Source organism: Hydra vulgaris, chromosome 08, assembly GCF_038396675.1.
Source record: "Hydra vulgaris chromosome 08, alternate assembly HydraT2T_AEP".
In the NCBI taxonomy this organism is placed as follows: Eukaryota; Metazoa; Cnidaria; class Hydrozoa; order Anthoathecata; family Hydridae; genus Hydra; species Hydra vulgaris.
In genome coordinates, this window is record NC_088927.1 from 33,166,323 (window position 1) to 33,172,569 (window position 6,247).

The window sequence follows — 6,247 nt, forward strand, 5'->3', positions numbered from 1 at the left end:
TAATTGTAATACTATTTGAGTGTTCGTATTTATAATACTTTATGAGTAGTTCTAGGGAATATTGGGATAAAATAAAGTACTTAAAGAAAAAGCTCTTTTACAGTAACAAAAAACATCAAAATCAATACAAGTTTGCTTGAAAATAAAAGAATACAAAATTGTAAACATTTTTTTCTTAGCAAGATTTCTATGATCAAAAATTTAAATTGTTAAAACATCATTATTATCTTCGGAACTCAGCCCTATTTTCATATCAGCCCTAAAGGTTAAGCACTAGATAATCGTTATCACATAGGTTGTTATCGAGAGGATGGTCTTGTAGTGTACGGTATCGATTATATACTCACATCGAATCAACATTAGTATAATAAGCTTCCTTTCTAAATTTTTTTTTTTTCTTTATAACTTCATTGTATTTACATTACGTTATATTTATTACGTTACAATTCCATGACAATAAAATGCAATATCCAAAGTATATAACATAACGTAATACAACGAAATTTAAAAAATTTAATAAAGTATAACGTAATTTAATAAATGTTTCTTATTATAAAAACCAACAGGTTTTTTTTTTAAATCCAACAAAATTTTTCTTTAAATATAAAAATGTTATTGTAGGGAGCTTATTTGGGTTTGCGTGTACTTGCCCATGTAATATTAGCGTACATAAGATAATTATAGACATAAAGTAAAGAAGTTTTAGATAATCTTGGGACGAGAAAGGTTTAATTTCGTAGGTAATCTCTACAATGCACAGTGGGCCAGAATTGTCTAAAAAATGGCAAAACTTTTTATGAGTTAAATATATTTTTCCCCTTATAGTCATATAATACATGTTTATAGGGGTTTTTGAGGCCAACGATTTCATTTTTGGGCTCCATTTTAAGCTTGCAGTGGTCATAATCACACAAATGGTTATTATAGGGGTAGTTAAGGGTGGTCATGGGTTGTTTTGATAGTTTTGAAAATTAAATAGGACATGTTTTATGTCTAAATATAGGTAATTGCGGTCAGGGAATTCAAATCTGGGCATACTTGGTCTTTAGAAGTAGACATGACCGCTTAAATGGTCCTTTTAGAGGTGGTCAAAGGTGATCCTTAGATCTCCTGATGTTTTTTAACTAGATAGGACATGTTTTATGTCTAAATATATGTAATTGTGGTCAGGGAATTTGAATTTGGGTATGTTCGGTCTTCAGGAGTGGTCATGGCCGCTCAAGTGATCACTTTAGGAGTGGTCAAGGGTGGTTCTGGAATATCTAGAAGGTTTTTCAATGAGATGGTATATGTTGTATGTCTAAAAATCAAGAAAATTAAATCGAAGTATATTTGGTCTCTGGCAGTGGTCATAACCATTAGGGAGTGCAAATTTTGGTGAAAATAAAAAATCGGAATTCAAAATTAAATTTTTTCGGAATTCAGTCGAATTCCAAAACTATTTTAAATCTTTTTATGTCTATAAAAATAACAAAAATAACTTATTTGAGATAATTCATTGTTATTTATTGCATAAAAAACACTTTTTTTAAAAATAAAAATGGAACATAAAATTATACCAAATTCAATGAGTACAGAAACATTTTAATATGGTATATCATTTAATAATAAAAATATAAAATTATTGTTTTATTTGCCTAAAATATGCTTTGAGGAAGCAGAGACTCCACGCTCGATGGCGGAATCAAAATCAAATATGAGTAGACGGACTTTAATATTTTGTCACGAACGCCGTTCTCTTCAAAGAATTTCATTTCAGATTTAATTTTTGAAACTAAGCTCCTATTTATTATTTGTTGAGTTGAGTTAAACGTTATGTTGAATAAATTCAATTTAATTTTGTTCAAAAAACTCTTGCATTAAAGTTAAGGTCTTAGTTTGTTCTTCCAACACCACTTCTACCACATCGTCAGTATCTGATTGCTCGCCTGAGGAAATTTCTTTGCTAGTGTTAAATACAATGATATATTAAAAATAACTAGATGTCTAACTTCCGCGTATTTTTTGAAGCAAAAATTGGCCATTATGGGGGGCAAATTTAAAAAATAGTAAATCACGGTTGTTTGGATCAAATAATATTCGATATTTAATATTCAAAATTTATAAATCATGGTTAACTCTTGTGCTGCAGCTGGTTGCACAAATAGAGCAATGAAAAACGACAACAGAGCATTTCATAAATTTCCAATTAATAATAGGGAACTCTGTAAAAGGTGGATTGTTGCGATAAAACGTGAAATGTTTAACAAAAAAAAAATGCATATTTTACTTAATTATTAAATTTTAAATCAAAATAACATCAAATTTTTCAGATATCTGTGTATCGATTTTTTATTGATTACATTAAATTAAACAATCTTAAGCTTCGTATTTGTTTTGTTTTGATAAATAGCGTGAAGATTTTGCCCCCCAAAATGGCCGATTTTTGCTTCACTTTTTCTTATGCCGATTTACGGCAGTTAGACATCTAGTTATTTTTAATATATCATTGGTTAAATATCAATCTTTGTGCAAAGTTTTCAATAACTTTCAATAAGAAGTGCAGAGATAATGTTTTTAATGACAAAATTGTTGAATAAATAGTTTGCAATCATCATTTTTGATGATTACAACTTTCTGGACTTTCATCTTGCACGATACTCGTTTTAATACATTAATATTGTGTATTGTTTTTAAATGCGTGTGCTGAGGTGTTGTCGTTGAACCAGCGGTTTTTACTCTTTCATAACATATCTTACATTTTGCTGTTAGTTTTTTTAATCCTCTTAAAAAATGAATCCAAAAAAAATTTTGATTTTTACATTGCTTTGTGTATTCCGAATAACTTTCCTTTGAAGATTTTAGGATGGTGATATTTATTTAACTTATTAAACAAAACAAAATTAAATGTTATCAAATAATATTGTTAAATTTAAACTGCTATTATTTGCTTACCTATTTAAAAAATATTGATCTAAATAATTCAATACACACCGCACTCCAATAAGCAAATCTGTTGAAAACACTGTTCTCAACACTGTTGAAAATTGTCATCATTATAAAGAAAACAATTCATGTTTAAATCTTTAATTATAAAGTTTTGCTTTTATTTTCATGATTTGTTGCAAAAACATGCTAAGGTTTCACGCCGTCAGGTGGCCGATAACAACAGCTTAGTAAATCTTTATTTTTTGATTGTTAGTAATTTCAATTTTTTTAATCACAGTCATAAAAAATTAAGGGCTAATAAAGTAACAAAAGCTTTTAAAAAGAAAGTAAACAAATGAAACAGGCTTCTAATTTCAATTATTCTTTTATATAATATTTTGTGTTCAAAATATTATATAATCATGGCTATGTTACTCTTTAAATAATGTACTTTGTTTGTTTATGCGACACAATGGTCGCAAAAAGTGACCAACGGAGCCGTCCAGTCACGTAGGTCTGGGAGATGTGAAAATAGAAGTAGATTGTAGATGATGTCATAGGGTGAGAATCATAAATGAATGTAAAGACTATTTTGTAGGAGGAAGAAAGTTTTAGGACTCAGGGATTAGGTGAACAATAACTCACGCTCTAGTCATACTAAACAAATGATAAAACAATGGTCTATGAGTAAACCAGTCAATATCGATCCGCTGGTTCATTAAAGGCAACCATGGCTAAAATTATCGCACCATACAAAAACAATAAAATAAGTAGATAAGAAAATATAAAGTAAAATGATAAAAAATATAAGTACGAGCAATATAAAAAGAAAAAATAGGCTAGTAAATGTGCTACTATATATGGTCTAAACTCTAGATAACAAACTGAAAACTGATAATCACCTGTGTGAGATAAAAGTATATAAATGTCGTTAATATGTAACAAACTCATAATATAAAGCTCACAAAGCGCTATAATACGTGGGTGTAAGAGGTAAAAAAATGTTGGTGCCATGGTAACCAATCAGAATTAAGTAGTGGATAATGGTGATCCCCCTCCTCAGGAATGCACTGCGATCACCAATGACGTTTCGGAGAGCCCGAGACCTGCACTAACGCCACTCGTCAGGGGCGTGTCCTTGCAACAGATCTCACCGCCTGCACTCTACGTCATGCTAGTCAATATTGCAATAAAACAGGACTACACTACAAAAGCCAAAAATCCCAATCCCTATCCCAGTTTTTAATACAGCTCCAACATTCTTAGAGATCTCATGAGGGTGGTAAGGGATGCGCGTGGTGTAAATATAAGCAAATATGTTGATACATATAAATATCATGTACACTTACATTAGAAAAGACAAACGTGTACACATGCATGTATGCGTATGTATAAAAATAAACAATTTAATGTATAGAAATAACACAAAGCAAATAGAAAATAGAAATTAATAATTATGAGTAACTTACCGTTTCTTTTATGGCTGAAATGTGTCTTTTAAATATAATAAGTAAATATCACTCATAATCATCGAAACTCAGAATGTTTGTCGTTAGTATAAAAGTAGTTAGTTGAAAATATGGTAGAAAATCTGTGACTCCAATAGTATGAGAAATAAAAATCTTGCCTGATAAGTGGAGACAAAAGCTATCACACAAAACAGACTCAAATAAATTAAAAAATGATTAGCCAGAGATAAAAAAATACAGACATATAATCAGTAGGCAGAGAATAGTGAAAAAAATAAACAGATGAGACATTAAATACGATTTTTTACTAATAGCTTATAACCACTGAAAAACGTAACGTTTAAAACAATATTGTTGACAAAACGACCTAACGAACGTTAGTGAACACTGTATAGTGCAAACCACAACAAACTAACTTAGCGACGTCAGATCAAGAAAACTAGATAGAAACAAAAAACCTTATGAGATTGTGATATGTCTAAACTTATCTAGTGGTATAGTTCAGTACATACAAACCAAGAATACATTTGTTTTAAAAATACGCTAATACGTAATTTTGTGAAAAAATTTTTCGCGCTCTTTTGCTTCTCACAAATATGCGGTCTCATTCACACGTAATAACACAAATCTGAATAAATATACAAGGATAAGGTCAAAAAAAGATTACGAACAAAAGTATATAATAAAGAACAAATATTTGATAAACTGATTTTAGAGACTGTTGATGTCTACTGGTGTGATGGTGTAGTGCATTAGTATGTACCGTTTGGTCGTCTCGTTATGTTTTCGTTCACTTTCAAATCGGGTGAATAGAAAGCTAAACACACTCACTCCTTGCGCTTATGGGCTAGCACATCAGAGCCAGACGTAAGACCTACAGAATGGATTTCAATTGATCGAATGCACACATTAGTCACCGTAGGCCACAAGCCATCGCTCTTAGTCAAAAGAGCTACTGCCCCGTGCTGGTGTGGAATGATGTGCTATGGAGTGAGATTTTAGATCCGAGCACATAGTCAGCGAGCGCTGATCCGTCGTGCATTGTGGAGCTTCCGAATGAACGCGTGCGTGAGTGTTAGCGTAGCCATTAGGTTATTGAGCGCCGTAACCACATCCAGCGGGATAGCCTAATGTCCGTTTTGTCGTTGTAGTGTACATTGGAAGAAGTAATTAAGAATTAATTAATTTCAATTATTCTTTTATATAATATTTTGTGTTCAAAATATTATATAATTATGGCTATGTTACCTTTTAAATAATGTACTTTTTTATATTTACTTTGAAGCACAAGTTCTCAGATTTTTTTAATTTGTTTCATTTCAAACACATAACTATTCTTGTGGTATACTAAATGCGTCACCAAAGTTTCATCATGCCTTTTTTATTAGTTATAGCAGCATAAAGAGGTTTTTTCTGGATTATAGTAACTATTAAAGAAATTTATTATTTTCTGGATTAAAGTAACTGGATCATAGTAACTATTGTTATTGCAACAATTATAGATCAAAATAATTTTTTTTTCTCCATAATTTATATTGTTAGTTTATATAAAAAGTTATTTACTATTGTCTTTATTCAAAAATGGAGGGTAATACACGTTTCAAGACTTCATTTTTTATTTATATTCGCTGCTCAAAAAGTGTTAAATTAAAAAAAATGCTAAAAATTTTATTTTTCTGATTTGTTGATTATCGTCAATTGTTGACAATTATGCACCTTTAAGATCCAACAAAGAGAAGTAATAAAATGAGAAATCGATGCTCTAATCAAACAAGAGAATTAATATCCTTTTCAAATTTAAACAGTTTGTCAGAGTTATTAAATTTACCTTAAATTGACGTTATTTCAGGAAAAAGAGTCAAACCCGACAT